This window comes from Agelaius tricolor, unplaced genomic scaffold (assembly GCF_023055355.1).
Source record: "Agelaius tricolor isolate 1412-34295 unplaced genomic scaffold, bAgeTri1.0.p SCAF_25, whole genome shotgun sequence".
In the NCBI taxonomy this organism is placed as follows: Eukaryota; Metazoa; Chordata; class Aves; order Passeriformes; family Icteridae; genus Agelaius; species Agelaius tricolor.
In genome coordinates, this window is record NW_027269285.1 from 1000107 (window position 1) to 1018220 (window position 18114).

The window sequence follows — 18114 nt, forward strand, 5'->3', positions numbered from 1 at the left end:
TCCTGGCTGTGAGCTCTGATCAGATCCCAGGCTGGGTTCCCTCCTGGCTCTGAGCTCTGATCAGATCCCAGGGCTGGGTTCCCCCCTGGCTCTGAGCTCTCTGTGCTCTCAGCTCGCTGTGCCTGCCCTGCCCAGGCTGTGCTGCCAGGGTGTGCAGGAGGCTGTGCAGGGACAGGAGAGCAGAGCAGGGCTGTGGGAGCCCTTCCTGTGCAGGATCCTGTCTGGTGTTGCCAAGGTGACCCTGCTCTGTCCCTGGCTCGGTGCTGCTGTAAGCATTTCCAGGCAGGAGGGCACAGCAAGTGTTGGTGTCTGTGCTCTGGGAGTGCTGAGCTCTGCTCTAGCAGCCCTGCCTCAGCCCTGCTTCAGCATTTCTGGGCTCTTTGGGGAGCCTGCAGGCCTGAGCCTGGGTAATGAGCCCCGCAGGATGCGTTCCTTGTCCAAAACCATCTTTCCACTGCCTTACCAGGAGCAGAGTCTGCTGAAGATGAGCGCTGCACCTTAGCTCCTGTGAAACCTTTTGGGTTTTCCACAAAGGGCTTTTCTCCCACTATGTGCGTTGAAGATGAGAGGCAACAGGTCATCCTTTCTTTTACCCCCAGGGAATTCTGTGAATTTATTGGCTAATTTTTTTAATAGCTTGTTTTTCCTACATGTAAGCCATGACATTTTGCTCCGCATTAGCATCCCTGTGTGAGCTCCTGGAGGAGATCTAAGTGGGGAGGGACTAAAAGCCCCTAAGGACCAAAAGCAGGCTCCAAATGCCCCTGGATGGAGCATGGATGATGTTACCCCACAACTTCCCCTGAGCCCCAGAGTCAGACTGTGCACCCAGGTCTGTCCCTCTGGGGCCAGGTTGGGCTGGAGTCCCTCTCCTGGTGAAGAAGGGAGATCTCTGGCACTCAGGAGACTCAGCTCTGTTTGGGAGGCTGTATCCAAGGGAACAGGCTTACCCACTGCTGGGAGAAGGGCAGTGCTGCCTGTTTGCTGGGATTAGCCAGAATTCTGTGAGCAGGGAAGAGGGGCTGCACAGCTCCAAAGGACAGAGGGGGCTGAGCTCTGGGCCCTTCCCTGCCAAGCACAGGTGGGAGGAAAAATCAAGTACAAAAAGCAGAGTAAGAGTCATCTTCATCTTCACACTTGAATTTATCCAGCCTTTTGTGGCATTTCTTCCTGCTCTGCACAGGTAGCTAGTGCTAATCAGCCTAATGAACTGGCTCAGGGCTGTGGTGATGAAGTGAGTTCTGCTGCCTCCACCGCCGATAAAATCACCCCACATTTTACAAATTGTGGCACTCTGATTGTGGTGGAAGCGTGTTAAAAATGCACTAGTGTGCAGCAACAGTGTTAATGGCAATTCTTAATACCACTTGTGGGTTGCAATCTGTATCTTCAAATTAGCCAGGGGAAGGAGGAATGGCAGATAAAACATCCACTGTGGTTTGCTGCCGCTGGTCTCTGCCTGCAATAATCACCCTGGGCACGGGGAGGGAGAAGGATTAAAATTCACTCCCACTGCTAGAAGGTGAGATGAATTTCCTTGCAAGAAAATGGAGAGGGTTTGTGGACATAATTCTGGCACGTGTGCGTTGCTCCTGTGTGTGCATTTGGGGAGTGTGGAACTCACCTGCCCCAGCGCTGCTCGGTGGAAATGCAGGGATTGAACCAGGCAGAGGAACAGGGGTTTTCAAAAACTGCTCACCCTGCCTGGAAAACCCCACCCAAAATAAAACTTCATGCCTGGCATGGAGCACTTTGTGTCTGTGGTGGACTTGATCTGGGAGATCTTTTCCAGCCTTAATGATTCTATGATTCTATAACCTTAGAAATGCCATCAGGCCAGTCATGCTGTGTCTCTGCCAGGGGTATTTTAATGTCCAGCTATTCCTGGATGTTCTCTAAGGAAAATAAGACTCAGCTCTTGCATTTCATGCTGATCTGTTTAGCCATATTAAAGGCAGGCTGCAAAATCTGTGTTTAATTGGAGTGATTATGTTTTTGTGTATTGTAGGCAAGACAATCCCTAGAATCACTGGGGTGATCCAGGGGTTCTTCTGGCTGTGGGCACACAAAGAACCAGATAAACAAATACCCCTGGGGCAGCTTGTTTAGGTGCCTTTTTTTTTTTGGAAAGAAAGTGTTGGTGATCCTCTATTTCTGTACTACTGTATTCCTGCAGTCTTCTAAAAACCACACACAAAACTTCTCCCAACATTCTGGCAGATCACTTCTGTCACTTTTCTTCACTGCTTAAAATTTCATAGAGCTGAAAATTACTGGGTCAATCTTGAAAGGATTCAGTAATTGGAAAGAAAGGGGAAAAAAAGAGGGTGGTGTTATTTTGTTACCCTTGCAAAGTGCAGATAAAATCTGGAGTTCAGCATTAGTTATTGATCTTTGGGGGTGGAGGGAGCCTGGCAGGATGATGATGTCCTTCTAACTTCATTATGGAGAGGAGCTCCAGGAAGCATTTCAATGTGCTGGGCTGGGGCAGTGCCCTTGGGCTGTGCACAGGGTTTGCTGTTCCCAGCAAAGCTGAGCAGAAGCCCCAGACCCAGCAGAGGCTGCACGAGGAGGAGCAGAGAGGGAGGCACAGTCACATCAGTCCAGGGCTGCCAGGGTGGCCTGTCCTGAGCTGGTCCCAGCAAGAGCTGAGGTGAGCCAGGAGAAGGGTGCAGTGGTTCCTCACCTCAGTGGGATGCCCTTGGTCCCAGCCCGGGTGATCCCTGCCCAGCCTGTGCCCATTCCCTGGCTCCCTGCAGCCTTCAGCCGCTCCAGGAGCTGTCCAGGGCCCTCAGCACAGCAGCCCCCTGTCTTGGATTCACAAAAAGCCCAAGATTTTGAGTGAGTGACCCCCCCAAGCTGTAATTGCAGGACTGAGTGTAATACTATATGTTTTTCAAAGCCGTCCAGCCCCCAGAGTTATTTTCACATCAATTAACCCTCTTGCACAGTTAAGGGTGGCAGTGGAGAGAGGAGGGAAGTGACAACGTGTGATTTGGACTCCTTTAATCTTAAAACTGAACAAAATTAATGCTAGGCAGGCTGTCTGCAGGGTACAGACAGCATCCTGGCTGTTGGGGGTTCAGATATGCCCAGGGACGGGCGCTGGCTGTGCAGAGCTCTGTGGTCACTCTGGGGCTGCTGCAGCCTCTGCAGGGCTCTCCTGTTCCCTGGGCTTGTGCCCCAGGCAGGGGCTGAGCATCCCCTTGGCTGCCAGGTCCTTGCAGAGGGGCACCAGGACACTGCTGGTGCCTCGTGTGGCATCGTGCCGTGCCCAAGGGTGGGGGTTTATCTGAACCCACAGAGCTCAGAAAGGCTGGTGCTCCCCACCCCACAGCACAGGGGGGCTCTCCAGCCTTGCCAGGGGCTCTGCTCTCAGGGAAGAAGGGGAGGGTTGAGCTCCATGGCTGTGCTGTGTCCATCCAGCAGATTTCAGGGCGTGGGTGTAATTGTCCAGGTGGAAGCAGTTGGCACAATGGTTGTGTTTCTTGGGAGAGTCAGGAGTGATGCTGTTAGGGAGATATTGGCTGTGCCTTGGCAAAGGAGGAGGCTTTTCTGAGGAGAAAAACAGCCTTTTGTGTTCTGTCCAGCTGCCAAAACTTCGGTTCTGGAGCTGATCTCTGAAGTTATAATTGACATTTTTATAGATGAGATATAAATATAATTAAGTCACTGCAATTATTTGTTTATCGCCATCTCCCTCAAGTCAAGCAAGGTCATGTGCATTTAAGAACTCGTCCCCAGGCAGTTTTGAGAAAAGAGTAGTTAAAATATATAGAAATAATTGCCTAATTTGGTCATTTTGAGTGTAGCTTTTCTTGGCAGCAGCTGGCTGTAGCACCGAGCATCCTTAGAAGTGCTTGGAGGGAGCCTTCCCTCAGCTCCCAGGTTGTGCTTTTTGGGAGGACAGGGCTGAGGCAGAGCTGCTCCAGCAGGTTTGACCCACAGGTTTGGGGAGAGCATCCACAGGCACAGCAGTGATGCTTTTATAAAACATAAATGCTTTAAGGGCTTTGGATGAGAAGTGTGCCACAAGCTCTAAATGGAGGCAGCGTTATTGTTATTGCTTCCCGGGGTGAGCTGGGCTGTTATTCCCCTGTCAGCTGCATCACTTCTCAAATGGGGCTCCAGAGAGTGCCAGGGCTGTGCTGGGCTCCCTCCCCTGAAACCCATCCCAGGCACTGGGGCTGGAGCAGAGTTTAACCCTTGGTGACACAGCTGAGCAGTGTTTATCTCCTCCAGGGGATATGGGGAGCAGCAGCTGCCCACAGGGGGTTTGGAGAGATTTTTAAGCAAATATTTGCTTCTAAACTTCACGTGAGGGCTGCAGAGATCCATTAGTTAATATTATTTACCATTTGCACACCTATCAGTGAACACCATCAGTCACACCTGTCTGTTTGGATTGCAGCAGTGACATGTGCCATGTTAATATTTTATATGTGTGTGTTTTTAATATTACATCCAGCTTATAAATATTCATTTCTTAAACACATTAACGGCTGCAGTGCTGCGGAGCAGCGCTGACACCTCTGCTCCGTGTCACCAGTTCTCCTCTAGCTGGGGATCCAAACTGGGAGCTGGGATGGCAGCAGCATGAGGAGAGCTGCTCTGCTTTCAGGGCTGGGGGACACTTCCCAATACTCCCATTTGGCACCAGTTTGCCCCCCTCAGGCTCTCACCAGCTGTGGGGACTGTCAGTGTCCCCCTGGGGCAGTGCCATGCCCGTGGCTCACCCAGCTCTCTTTTGTGTTAATAAACACAGAACAAAAAGGAAAAGCTGCCAATTCTTGGATCCATCTCCCCTGTCTTTTAATTTCCTGGCCGTGCCTGTGGCTGCTGTGTGGGGACACCTGACATGAAGTGTAAAAATAACCAGAGCCAGGCCAGTGTGAGCCCCCATCCCGGCTCAGAATAGCACATCAGGCTCCTCCAGGACATCATGGAACATTTCGGGTGGCTACAGCCATCCTGCCCCGGCCTCACGCTGCATAATGCCACCTGAGGCTTGCAGTAATTGCCCACTCTGTGCTGCCTGTCAGACCTTATTGCTTAATTTTGTGCCCGTAATGAAAATTCCATCCAGAGGAAGAGACAAGCGAGCAGCTGCCCCAAGGAGGAGATGTCTGTGGATGCTTCCTCTGAAGGAGGGGAGAGGCTCCACTTGGGCAGCACTCAGGGAAGTCTGGTCTCTTCAGGAAGTGTAAAGTGAGGGTTGTGCCAGTATTTCTGAAGTTTTCTAGATGAAGATCATGGTTCTGTCACACTTGCAGGGGGTGAGCTTGTGTTAGAGACACCACATCCTGTGCCCAGCTGAGGCTGCCTTGAGGAGTGAGGTCATTTAGTACGAGCTCAGTTTGCCTTCTCACTGTCACTGTCACTGCCAGCTTGAGTGACAGAGAAATTAGCACAAATCCTGGTGATCTCTGAGCAGAAAGAAGCCCTAAAAGCCACGAATAAGTTCTTGCTTGTGAATCTACCCAGCTGATGAAACCCAACCCCTTTTGCTTCCCGAATGCAGGAGCCAAGTGATTAGCAGGGAGCACTCTGAGCCTTGTGGGACTGCTTGGAAATGTTAATTGAGGAAAGGCCAGAAACGGGAGGAGAGCAAAATGCAACATTTCCATAGACAGGCAGTGTGCATACAACAGGCAGAATTAAAATCAGCCTGGTGACCTTGAGGAAAGAGGCAGCTCTCACAGCGTGCCCAAAAATGTGATATGGAAACAGGGAGAGATGCTGCTTCTCTCCCTCCCTGGCGTGCTGGCTCCTTCTCCTGTGGGTCACAGACTGGGCACGTCCTCTCCAACCTGCACAGGGGGAGCTTTTGTTCTTCACACACGTGTGCTTTCTGTTGGTTGGGTTTGGTAATGAATCTTGTGGGGTTTTTGTAGGGAAGGTGAGGAGGATGCTGCAGAAAGGGGCTGGTTTGTCACCCCACAGTGAGTGTTCCCTGTCAGCTGTGCCCAGTGCTGCTGAAGCCTTGAATTGTACAAGGTCATTGCCACATGTAAAAGCTCCTGGTGATCTGTTTAAGCAGATAACACATCCCCTATCCCCGAAATCTTGAAATTCAGCAGAAACAGAGGTTACACAGATAATGCCGGTAACGAAGCTTTTGCCCCTGAGCCTCTGTCAGAGCAGGCTCCACCACTTGCTCTCCCCATCCTCACATCCCTGGTGTGGTTTAAGTGTTGGGAGTGTGGGGGGATGCTGATCCAAGCTGTAGGTGCACCTGGGCAGGTACTGAGCTCAGGTGTATGCTGTGGCTGCCGGGGTTGTTTGTGCAAGGCAAAAGCTCCAAGTGACTCTGCTGCCAAAGGAGGACTTGTCAGGGAGGTGGAAAGGGAAGATTTCTTTAATTAGTTTGATTAAATGTCCTGGCATGGAGTGATTTTTGCTTATCCTGTATGTTTTTTGTATATATAAGCTGAAGTAAGAACATCTGGCACTTTTTTCACTGGATCCGATAGAATAAGTTGAAAAACTGCTTCTTTCAGAAAACTGCAGGTCGGCACATTTGGGTTGTGGGTTTTATCTTTTTAATTTATTGAGTGTTTTCTGAACCAGAAAACTACCTTCAGCCAGAGTAGTAATTCACAGATTGCTCCCCATTTTCAAGCCCCTTCCCAGTTCTGAGAGCTTGCTGAGTTCCCTGCTGTGGGAGGAATCAGGAGTGAGCAGATCCAGTGCCATAACCCCCCTCAGCCCTCCTGGGTCACTCCAGACTCCTTTGGGAATGGAGCCCTGAGTAAGGCCAGTGAATCCCAGGTCAGATGTGGCAATGGGAACGCTGGGTGTGGATCCAGGCCGGGTCTGTGGCTCACACTGTGACCACAGAACCATCTCTCCATATTTACTCTCACTGGGACCACTGCCAGCCCCAGAGCCAGTCAGGTGGGGGTTGAGGGGTGACTTCAGTCACAGCAATGCCCTGGTGATGAAATCTCCCTCCCTGCCCCTTCCAGGAGTCACACATGAACACACGTGTGCTCCACACGTGTCCACAGAGCACTGGAAATTAGGGCAGGATCCGTAGGGAGCAGCCTGGCAGGAGAATTCGCTTCCTTGTGGCAACAAATATTCCCCTGTCAGCTCACAGGGAGCTTGGATGAGCTAAAATCACTTTAAATCTTGGTGGGGGCTTGGCTTTTGCCGTTTCTGTTCCTGTCCTAGCAGCTCTGTTCCTCCTCACCCTAAACCCAAACCGATAAAGAGGTGAAAATATTTGCTTTTGTGCTGCCTGGATGCAACTGCAGGAAAAGAAGGAAGTCAGATTACAGAATTGTGGGGTTTGTTTCCCGTTCCCCCACTCCTGGTGGCCTCCCACAGGTTATCCCCTGGCCCCTTGGCCTCATTCTGCTCCTTCCCTGGCAGGGCAGGGGCACAGAGGCTGTTCCATAGCTGGCCCTGTGGCTCAGGAGGTTTGGAGCAGCAGGAGGGTGTGGGAGCTGGAGATGGGCTGCAAACCTGCCCGGGGAAGGAGCAGCTGCAGAGGGAAGATGGGAGCAGCTGTGGGTATGAAATTAGTCATTCTATGAAGAAATGGATTTGATAAATAATAAAACAGTGGTATTAACAACAGATGCTTTCCAGGTCAGATGACTTTGATAAAAGCACCCAACAGCCGTGGGTAATGGTATGAAAAATATGTATCTATATTTATAGATCTATTTATATGAAAAGGCATATAAATAAGTGTGTGTGTATATGCTCTCTGTAAATGTACCTGACATTTTATTTCTGGTTTAAAATGACAGTGGAAGTGTTGCTGCTCCCGTTCTTCACAGGCTTTTGAGACTTGTCAAGAAAACCTGAAATTTGATCAATTCCCCAAACCCAGAGCTCCCTCCCCTCCTCTCCACAGCACAGGCTCCATTTGTTTTTATACTCATACCTTTTCATTTTGATAACTGTTTTGATTTGTAAAATACCATGCCTTATACAATGTTTCCTTTATGATGATGTAGTGTGCTCTTCTTATCTTTCACCTTAAATCTTTGATAAGAGCATTTTAAAAATGAAATTGCTACCTGGCACCATTACACACTCCTGGCTGCCTGCCAGCAAAGAGGGAGCTGCTGGAGGGGAGAGGAGAGGAGAGGAGAGGAGAGAGGCTCTGGAGAGGCTTCCCGAGGATGCAGGAGCTGGCTTGGGATGGAGGAGGCTGAGGAAGGGGAGGAAGCACCCAGGGGTGACCCCTGCCCACCACAGCTGTGCCGGGTCAGTGCCAGCCCTGCTCCTGCCACGCCAGCATCCCTGGCATTCCCCTCTCATCCCTTCTGAGTTCTGCATTAATCCAGTGCCTGTCCTCTCAGGGAACCTGCAGGGGTCACTTCATTTTCCCCTCGGAGCTGTCAGGCTGAACTTTGGCCATGGGATGTTTTGGTAGGGCAGCCCAGCACTGCTGGAGTTTCCTGCACGTCCAGGTAATTGAAATGTTTTTGGATAACTGTTGGTGGTGCACAGAATGTGATTTATCAGGGGGGACATCAGCACTGGGAATATCAGCAAATAGAACTGTCTGACGTGGCAGGTCGTTTTTATTTTAATGTGCTGGATTTAATGAACTCTGGTTGTTATAATTGACACAGTGGTGGAATGCATCCAGCCCCCTCCTGATGACATTGGTTGCTGCTCTGCCCTTAGTTAGTGCTGTTCCTATGGCAGGAGAACTCTCCCCCTTGCACTCCCAAAGTGCCAGGGCTTGGCTGATAAATTGTTAACATTTAGCATTCAATACTATTAGCAATAAACGTAGCTGAAAACTTCCCCAGGTCGTTCAGGCATTATAAGTTGTTGTTGTTGTTGTTGTTGTTGTTATTATTATTATTATTATTATTATTATTATTATTATTATTATTATTATTATTAATGGGATCTCTTGGAAGGGCGTTTGCAGAGGCTGGAGGGTGTTTCCAGGTGCTGGGGACGTGGCTGTGGCCATTCCTGCCCTGACACCTTCCTGGGGCTTTGTGGGGTTGGAGAGCATCGAGGTCAGAGCCCCACATCTGCTGTCAGGTGATTTAGCAGCATTTGTGTCCAGCCTAACCCAATGTATCTCACCTCGCTGAGAAGAAAAAAAAAAAAAATAATCCTGCATCAAAATTACTGCTTTTGGAACTGTCTTGTCTCTTTTGAGTAGGAACTGGAGACAACTAGACAAGCTTCAATGGAAGCGAATAAAGAAACGTTACTTTGTGAACACAATCTCTGGTACCAGTCACTTCTCAACAGCCATTCAATCAAAATGCTAATGGCAAAGGCAACAAGGGAGTGAGGTTATTGTAATCCTAATTGATAGGCTGCAGGGATGGGGTTTGATAAGTGCTGTTGAAGAGATGTTTTTGAAATATGATTCCCTTTAATTACAATGATACTAATAAAAACTGAACAAATGATTTAATGATAGTTTTCTAGGTAGCAGCCCAAAGATTTTTGTTCTGGTTATTTTGGAAGTTGTTGGGTTTTTTTTTTTTCTTTTTTGAACCAGAAATTATGGAAATCACCTTAAAAATAAAGCCGTAGTGGCAGGTAGTGACTTTATCTCGACTTGCGTGGCTACTTTGCATCAGAATTAATACTGTCACCTCTGAAGCTCTTGAATAAGAAATCCAGTCATTTATTTATACAATAGACTTTGCTGAAAGCCCACAGTTGAAGCCACACTGCATGTAGGAATGCATTTAATATCTAATGCTTATAATAATTAGGATCAATTATGCCAGCGAGGATTTGAAAATACATTTTGAGGGAGGGGCTGCAGGATATTCAGGGGGTTTTGCAGCACGGGTTGGATGGTGTCAGTGGAGATCGTTGGCATTCAGAAGCAGAAAGCTCCAAACTTTCCCAGGGCAGCAGCATTTTCCATGTCCCCCGCCGGGTGGGAGAGCTGTGCCAGTGCTCCATGTTCTGTGACTTGCATCTTGCCTCTGGAAATAGGAGCACAAACAGGAAGGGGAGATCTGTCACTGACAGGCAGCCTCTGTCTCAGCTAATTTTTGATGATTTAATTGATAGCAAAACAAATAATTTTTGGGGGGGGTGTGTGTTTTGCTGTTGTTGGCGTGGGCAGGGGCTCCTGGGACGGGGAGGATGCTCTCTGCTGCCTTTCAATTTGTCAAGCTCTCTCTCAAAGATCTGCCAGAGAAGAAAGGGTAATTAATAGGCTTGAAGTCATTTCCGATGTGTCAGTATTTCTGCCTTGCTTCCAAGTGATAATGTTGGCTGGCTCGAGGCCCCTGGGGAGCCTTCCATCTTATTAACTTGTCTAGGAGAAACAGTGAGTGGGGACAGCTTGGGCCAGTGGGTGACATGAAATAAGGATTTGTGCTGCAGCGAGCTGTAAACACAGGGGCCAGTTGAGTAAAAAGTGGAAAGGAAAAAAAAATAAAGGAAGAAAAAGATATTAAAAAGGCCACTGGTCACAAGTGCAGCTGATGGAGGGGGGATGTGCTTTATTTAGGGCAGCCTGTCCTCAGCACACAGAGCTGGAGCTGATTTGTGCTGTGTCACCCATGGCCAACTTCAGCAGGACCAAAACTGGGTCCTGGTTCTGTCTGGGTCCTTTTGAGTCCCCTGTGGTCCAGCATGTGGCCTCTGCTGCTGGAAAACCTCTGTTTTTCATGGGATGTGGGGGTGTTTGTTTTAAGCAGAGGTGAAGATGGAAGCCTGGGGCTGTCCCATGGGTTGGGTCCCATCCTGCCCAGCTGATGGCCCTGCATGGCCAGGGCACACAGAGCCAGCACCCCGAGCAGCTCAGAGCCACCAGTGGCTGCTGGAAGGGGACCTGTGTGTCAGGAGCCCCCGGGCTGGTCTGTGTGCTCATGGCTCTGCCCTTTGCCAAGGCTGTGCACCCATCTGTGCCCTCACATTGGGGCTGTGCACCCACCTGTGCCCTTCCATCGGGGCTGTGCACCCACCTGTGCCCTTCCATCGGGGCTGTGCACCCACCTGTGCCCTCACAGCAGGGCTGTGCACCCACCTGTGCCCTTCCATCGGGGCTGTGCATCCTCCTGTGCCCTCACAGCAGGGCTGTGCACCCACCTGTGCCCTCACATTGGGGCTGTGCACCCACCTGTGCCCTTCCATCGGGGCTGTGCATCCACCTGTGCCCTCACATTGGGGCTGTGCACCCACCTGTGCCCTTCCATCGGGGCTGTGCATCCCCCTGTGCCCTCACAGCAGGGCTGTGCACCCACCTGTGCCCTCACATTGGGGCTGTGCACCCACCTGTGCCCTCACATTGGGGCTGTGCATCCTCAGTTTCACCTTCTGTGCCTTTCTTGGCTCAGTTGTAAGTTCTCCTCCACTGCACAAGCGTGAGAGTGGCTTCAGGAGCTGTTCAGGGGGACCCAGTGGGGACAGTGCTGGTCCCAGTGGACAGACTGTTCCTCAGGGCTGTTCCTTTGAGATGGTTTGAAGTGGCAAACCTTGGTGTTTTGGGTCACTGGGAAGGAACAGGATGTATTTCATGTATTGACAGGTTTTTGTTCCTTCTCTGTTCTCTGCTGATCTCTCTGCTGTTTGTCAAGCTCACCTCTCCTGCTCCAGAGAAGTTTTTATTGCTGAACATCTCTTGGCAAAGTGAGAGGTGGCCACAGTGAGGAAAGCAAGGAAGCCACCTCAGAGCTCTTCAGGGATGAAGCCACTTAACTGGCAGGTTCTTCTCTTCCTCTGCAGAGCATGTCTCTGCCCAATGGAGTTCCCCTTGCAAGCACTTACTAGGGAAGCTCTGGTATAATCTAATTAAAATTTGGTTTAATATTCTGTGAAAATGAAAACTGAATCCTCCCTGCTTGAAAGAATGACCGTGCATGTATTAGTCCTCTGTTTTGTTGTTGTTGTTGGCTTATTCAAATATTAACACTGCCTGCACGCTCAAAATGATGGTTTGTGTCCATTAACAGGGCTTAATTCCCAAATTTAATGATGAGTGATACACAGGAGTTGGTGAAAGCTGCTTGCTGGATATTTTTTATTATGTTTTTTATGCTAATGTTCCTTCCTGGAGGTAAATAAGAGGAGGGATTGCTGGGCAACATTATTACTGTGAAATTAAAATAAAGTCTCATTATTTGAGGATGGAATTTAGTGGCTGAAGGTTTACTCTTCATCTGCAGCTTCATTCTGAATTCTTCCAGCTAATTACCTGCTGATTAGTTGAGGACAGGCATTGCTCACCTTGGCCTTGAGCATCAGGTTATCTCCTGGGCAGGGTGTTGGGGTGGATGTATTTGGTGCATGTGGAGAAGGCACTGACCTCCAAAAAATTGGCAACAGCAACTTCCCTGCATTTTCTGGTGAGACTTAACTCTTCTTTAGGGAAAAGCTTTTTTGGGAGGAAAAAAAAATATATTGAATTTAAAGCTGGATTTTAGTTTAAAAACAGCCACACTTTTTATTCTTGCATTGAAGATGGGAGAATTACCAGAAAGTCAGAAAACCTCCAACTATCTGAATGTTTTCTTCCCTTTCCCCACCTGTCTTTCTGAACTTGATTTATGTGGAAATATCTCTGTTGCTGATCTGTTGAAGGTTCCCTTCAGTGACCAGCAGAGAGGCTGCTCTGTGTGTGTCTCCTGTGGGCAGAAGATAACTTTAAAAAGCACAATGTTTATCTGCAGAGAGCAGGAGCCGCGGGATGGATCACCCAAAACTTCCTCTGCACAGGGAGCAGGGATGGGAGGATCTGCCAGGAAAAAGTGTTGGGAAAACCCCTTCAGAGCAGATGTGGGGATTGCAAAGTCTCTGGGTGACATCCAGGGCACTTTCCCAGCTCGGGCAGGGCAGGCAAAGCCAGCACACCCTGCTCCCTCCTCCTCCTCCTCCTCCTGGAGGACAGGGCACTGAGGCTGTGCCAGGCTGGAGGGGCTGTGATGGCAGCTCAGACAAGGGCTGTGTGCAGGGTTGGGAAGGAGAGCCCTTATTCTTGAGAGTTTGAAGGGAAGGTGCTCAAGGGCACAGCGAGGCTTGGCAGGGAGAGCAGCCTGGCTGCACCCGGGGTCAGAATGGCAACCACGGGGTCGTGGTGTGTCCACCTCTGTGTGAGAGCACAGAAGCACCAGCAGAGAGCCCGCAGAGCTGGCTCAGTGTGCTCGTGCCACCGGGGATTGTGCCATGGAGCCCCGGGTGTGCCCAGCCCTCGTGCTGACCACTGAGCCCTGGGGCTGACCAGCCTGGCTGGGGCTGACACCAGCTGAGGTGGGTCAATGTTGAAATGACCAAAACAGCCAACAGCTGCTTTCATACCAATTCCCAGGCTCACAGAGCTGACCAGAGATGATTTTGGCACTTGCCACGAGCGTGCCCAGCCAGAGCAGTGGCCATGCAGGCACCTCTGGGGGCTGCGTTATTTCCCAGTCCCTTTGTACTCCAGGGATGGGAAATAATGCAGCCCCCAGAGCTGCAAATCTCCCATCCTAGGATGGATAGGTGCTGTCAGGCAGGTGCCAGCCCCACCAGGCTGAAAGCACGATGCCATCATGAAGCAGATCAAGACATGAAGTGTTTAAAGGCATGTGTTGGATGTGTCATATCACAAGGGCTTGCTGTGCTGCTGATAAGGATCAGCCACACGTTATCTGTGCTTCCTCGCTGTACATTTCTTACAAGCTGATAAACTTTGAGCTGGATGGGAACCAGGTGTGCCACATCTGGAACGGGGCTGGAATAGCTGCCCGGGGGCTGATAACGGGGTGATAACAGGACCTGCTGTTCCAGAGCATTCTCAGCCCCTCTGTCCAGGGCTGGGGGGCTGCAGGTGCTGCAGTGATCCTGCCAGCCCAGCCCTGCTCCACAGTGGCCAGCAGAACAGATAAATACCAGAGAGGATCAGTGTTTCAGGAGGGGGATGCCTCGCTTCACTTGGCATTTCAATCTCCTCCAGCACCAGGTTGGAATAAGCACTTTTTTAGTGTGTGGTGATTTATTTTGTTAAAAACCAAAGCATTATTCATAATTATGCAGTTTTATGAGAGTATCCATAGCAGTGTTCTTCCTGTGGTTGGCTGTGGGAGCTGGAATAATATTTGAGCAAGAGCCCTGGGGAAAGGACGCGCTCACATTCGGCGCGGGGCTCAGCCTATTGAGCTGGGGTATAATTACCTCTATTCAGCACCACTGCTCCAGTTATCAGCCAGCGTCAGGGGGAAGGCCAGAGCCTCAGAATGACACAGATTGTTAGAGAACATCAAACTTTTTTAATGCAGTTAATGATCCTCAGCTATAAATAGCCTGTTCCTGGTGACTGGCACTCAGGGTTTGTGCTGAGCTGCACGGTGCTGTGGCTTGTTGGGGTTTCTTTTCTCCTTCCACACATACTGTAGGTCCTTCCACCCAAATGCTTTACAAACAGGGTAAATAGACCCTTTCTGGGTCAGGAGGTGAAGGTCCTGCCAAGCAGGAATATGAGGTGGGAGTCTGGCAGCTTCATCCTCTGGTCCTTTTGACTCTTGTCCCCCAGAATAGGGATGGCTCCTCTGGGGCTCCCCACCTCTGCCATGCCACTGAGTAATCTGGAATGGTGAGACAGGCAGCTTTCTTGTATGCTGTGCCCCACAATTTCCTCTGTCATCTCTCCAGTTAAATAGGACAGTAGGTTCGTGGAGGAGAGTTTGGAGATGGGACTCCCTGACTTTGGTGGCAGCTGCAGCCCAAGAGCTCGAAACAAGAAGGGCTTGGTCCAGGGGAGCCCTTGTCCTGGCAGTGCCCTGCTCTGACCCAGTAAATCCTGAGCAAGTGTGAATCTGCTGGGGGAGTTGTCTGCAGGAGGCCTGGCCAGAGCATTTCTCTGTGCTCAGGCTGCATCACGAGCAGTTCCTGCTCCCTGGGAGTGCACAGATCCCTGTAGGTTGCTTTACCCTTTACAGGATGGGATTTGAACCAGCCAGGAAGTCTGAGAGCGGCGCTTGAGAGCTCGGAGTGCACAGACACGCTGAGCCTGTTGCTGGAGGCAGGCTGTGGGGCTGGGATGGTTCATCAGGCCGAGCTCCAGAGGCTTTCTAGCCAGCAGCTCTGCTCACTATCCCAGCAGAATAATGCCAAACCCCCCAAAACCCCGACCTGCCTGCTGAGCTGGAGCGCAGCGAAGGAGCGGCCGCGTCTCCCGCTGCCCGGAGCCGCGGTGAGATCTGCCACAGCTTTGTTCTGCACAGCCTGCAGGGACCAGGAAAAGGTCATCTCACACACACTGCTCCTCCATAGAGAGCTCTTTGTCTGCTCTGAAAGCAGGGAAGCAAAGGGGATTCTCATGGAATGCCTGCCCTCCCTGCCCCCTGTGTTCCCAGCTCGGGTCAGGAGCCCATCCGTGCTCATCCACAAGCTTTGGCTGCTTTTTGGGGTCTGGCACCTGGGGACGAGCCCAGGCATGGAGCTGGAGCGCTGGGCACTGTGAGAACACCCCAGGGAAGGCTCAGGGTGTGTAATTAGTTCCCTGTTTCCCCTGCTGTGACTGCTGCTCCTGGCGCTTTTGTTTTTAAGGATAAAGATTTCAGCGTTTTCCCCGATGGTTTGAACAAAGGTTGAGCGCAGGGAGGAAATCCATAAAACAATGTCACCAAAACACAGGGAGGAGAGGGAAGCTTTAATAAAGCTTTGCTGGGCCTGTGCACCTGGGACTGGAGCAGGAAGGAGGCACTGGAGAAGGTCACCTCTGAAGGTGGCAGATGACAGAGCAGCGTGGCTGCGCTCGGGGGGAGCTTTGGCAGGAGCCCATCCATCCCAGGGGTTTGCTCATCCCATCCTGCAGCACAGATCCCCTGGCATCCTGGGGCTGGGCACAGCTGGGCAAGGTGCTTGTGCTTGGGCGGGACAGGGATGGATGGAGGGGAGACAATTTCAGAGGAGCCCTTCACAGCAGGGAGGGCTGTAGCTGTCGCAGGAAGGCAGAGGACAAGGGTGAGGCACTCAGTGATAGCAAATCATGGATTTTGGATGGCTCAGCAGAGAAAGTCCCTCTCTTCTTACCTCATCTCTCTGTGCATGGTCTTGAGAAGTGGCTGCAGAGGAAGGGAAGCACCTGCTGTACCAGAGGAGCATTGGGAAGCTTATTTTAGATGTGATACTTTAAAATTTAGATGTCATTATTAGCAAAGGGCTCTGGGTTTTGTGCTTGTCTTAGCCTTGTTTTCCTTCTCCTTTCCCAGCAGATCCCTTTTACAGAGCTGCTCTGCTCTGTGTGGTCCCTATTAAAAGTTTCCTTTCCCAGGGTGATTCTGCTCCTTTGTTGCATCTGGTTCTTGAACACTTTATACTATCAAACAGCAAAACTGCTTTTATTGATGCAGCAAAGAACAATGGGATTTCTCCAACAGTGCTCCCAAAATACACTTGTGGCTATTTTTTTCCCCCTTTTTTTTTTTTTATTGCTGGCTTCCAACAGTGGAAAAAATGATTAAGATCTGTTAGGTTTACTCTGGTCACTTCAATGGGAGGTTGGTAATACCCACAAACAGCTCCATAAATGGGTTATGTCCTGTGCTCTGGCAGGGCTGTGCTGCTGCCCAGACAGGCACGGGGAGAGCAGGAGCATCCTCAGTTTCCTGGAGGGCTGTGGGGGTCACAGGGGGCTGCTCACACAGGGGCTGTGCCTGCCTGGCCCCAAGCCCTGCACAGCCCCTGGGGTCACCTCCTCAGCACAGGAGCCACTCCCCAGAATGTCTGGATTCAGGTTTTCCATGTGAACAAGTGTCAGGATAAGTTTGTCTGCTATATAAAACAAAATTATGCCACGTTTAAAATGTGGCCGCTGTCAGCCTTTGCCCTGGACCTGTGTAAAATCTGATCACTCCTGACTGTCTGGAGCTATTACTGTGGAAGCAAGTCTGTTTGCCCTGTTCCAGGGGAGGAGTGTGGAGCTTGGGGTGGCTGCTGGGGCCAGGAGCATCTCTGGCGTTAATGAGGAGCCACTGTGAGGGCTCCAGGCAGTGCCAGGGGTCTGAGCAGTGAGGATGTGCTGTAGTGAGGGTGTCCTGCCCTTGGCTGGAGGAATGGGACAAGCTTCAAGGTCCCTGCCAGCCCAACCCAGCCACAGAACCTGTGATTCTGTTACCTCACTTCACCTGTGGCCCTGGACAAAAATCAGACATCAAGCCTACATTAAAAGGTGTTTTCCCCCACCTCATGTACTTCTATCAGAGCTTTCCTGGGAACACATACCCCAGCAGTTTGAGGTTTTTCTTGTTCTCAGCCCATGCTCGGGGGGAGAGCTGGGTCAGCATTTGCAGGAGTGTTTGAAGCTGTGTCCCACACCCTCGGTGGTGGTGGGAGCTGGCCTCTCCCTGGTGCTGAGAGCTGGTTTCCAGGAATAGCTGAGCAAATACTTTGCTCTTCACATGTGTATCCAGAGGAACAAGTGGTGTGTGCATTCAAAGCATCTGTCCTGGCCGGGCTCTCTCCCTCCCAGCAGTGTGCATTGTTTGCTTAGGCAAATGCTGATATGGTGTGTGAGCAGCAGGGATGGAGCCCTGGCCAGGGATATTAATAATGCCCAGGAATGTTGTGTGCTGCTGAAGTTCTAGCCCAGAGGGTCATACTGCACAGCTCAAAGGGATTAGCTTAACCTGAGGCTAAGCTGCTCATTTTTGCTGGTATTTCCCTTGACCCTAGTCAATTATTTCAATTCCTTGAATAGTTTTCTGTTGTTTGGTGCCTGGTTTGTTGTTCGTTTGCACTGTGATATCTGGGGGCAGCAGGGAGTCCATGCTCTCCTTGCCAGGCAGGGCTGGCAGTGCCTTGGGATGCAGCCCAGGGAGGGCAGGATCCATGCAGGCTGCAGAGCTGCAGGGAGACTGTCAGGGGCTTGTGGGTGCAGCAGCAGCAGCATTTCACCAGGGCAGGGATGCAAATCAGCAGCTAAAGCACAGAGAGGAAAGGCACTGGTGAGGGAGGATGGGGGGCTTGCTGCCCTCCATGGGGGGACACCTGTGGAATGTGCCCCCCTTGTTCACCTGAGTGAATTTGAGTTGGTGCCTCCCCACAGGGCTGCACCAGTGTCACACTGGCAGCACCAGTGTCCCTGCTGGGTGGGTGCTGTGCCTGGGGACTGCAGGGACAGCTGCCAGCAGCTCCACCAGCCCATGCTGCAGCCTGGCCCCTCACCTGCCCATCCATCTT

At 50.9% G+C, this 18114-nt stretch overlaps 1 protein-coding gene across 11 annotated transcripts in view; it reads left to right on the top strand.

Annotated features, from left to right (window-relative positions):
* MSI2 (musashi RNA binding protein 2) overlaps positions 1–18114 on the top strand; it is a 200658-nt gene that overhangs the window by 122702 nt on the left and 59842 nt on the right. The window lies entirely within an intron of this gene.